We start from the raw sequence: 634 nt of genomic DNA, 5'->3' as shown, positions 1-634 counted from the left end.
AAAAATCCGTAATAGTTTGTAAAGAAAAAAAACCATAATAGTTCGTAAAGAAAAAAAAATCCGTAATAGTTTTTTAAGAAAAAAAACGTAAGTTTGTAAAGGAAAAAAAAATCCGTAATAGTTTGTAAAGAAAAGAAATTCCATAATGGTTCGTAAAGAAAAGAAAATCCATAATAGTTTGTAAAGAAAAAGAAATCCTTAGTAGTTTGTAAAAAAAAAAAATCTGTAATAGTTTATAAAGAGAAAAAATCCATAATAGTTCGTAAAGAAAAAAAAATCCATAATAGTTCGTGAAGAAAAAAAAAATCTGTAATAGTTTATGAAGAAAAAAAATCCGTAATAGTTTGTATAGAGAAAAAATCCGTAATAGTTTTTGAAGAAAAAAAACCCGTAATAGTTTGTAAAGAAAAAAAATACGTAATAGTTTGTAATGAAAATAAATCCGTAATAGTTTGTAAAGAAAAGAAATTTCATAATAGTTCGTAAAGAAAAGAAAATCCATAATAGATTGTAAAGAAAAAAAATCCATAGTAGTTTGTAAAAAAAAAATCTGTAATAGTTTGTAAAGAAAAGAAATTCCATAATAGTTCGTAAAGAAAAGAAATCCATAATAGATTGTAAAGAAAAAAAATCC

This window comes from Halyomorpha halys, unplaced genomic scaffold, assembly GCF_000696795.3.
Source record: "Halyomorpha halys isolate HHAL.00 unplaced genomic scaffold, Hhal_1.1 Scaffold246.1, whole genome shotgun sequence".
In the NCBI taxonomy this organism is placed as follows: Eukaryota; Metazoa; Arthropoda; class Insecta; order Hemiptera; family Pentatomidae; genus Halyomorpha; species Halyomorpha halys.
This window is presented reverse-complemented; position numbering follows the sequence as displayed.